Source organism: Penaeus monodon, chromosome 29 (assembly GCF_015228065.2).
Source record: "Penaeus monodon isolate SGIC_2016 chromosome 29, NSTDA_Pmon_1, whole genome shotgun sequence".
Lineage (NCBI taxonomy): Eukaryota > Metazoa > Arthropoda > Malacostraca > Decapoda > Penaeidae > Penaeus > Penaeus monodon.
Window position 1 is genome coordinate 28,526,473 of NC_051414.1, and position 371 is coordinate 28,526,843.

Sequence of the window (371 nt, forward strand, 5' to 3'; positions counted from 1 at the left end):
GCTATCTTTTGTTTAAGGAAATATTGGTTTTCTTTTACGTTTCTCATTATTTTTTCTTTCGGTTCTCCTTTGGTTTCTGGAAGTTTCTCCGGCTTGTGTTGCAGGGTCGACATTCAGTTCTGCATGATTTTTGGCGTTTGATGTACAGTTTTTATTTTATTTTTTTTAAGATTATATTTTCTCCCTTTTTTAAACCGTGCATTTTGCTGGTACCCAAAAATATCATGCTGCTTTGGAATGCCATTGTTTTTTTTCAGTTTTTAGCTTGTGATTATTGCCACAGCAAAATTAAGTTCGTTTTCATGAACCTGCTGATACATCTTTTTAAACTTTTTTCCAATACAAATTAAAGATTCATATTTTTTACTCAG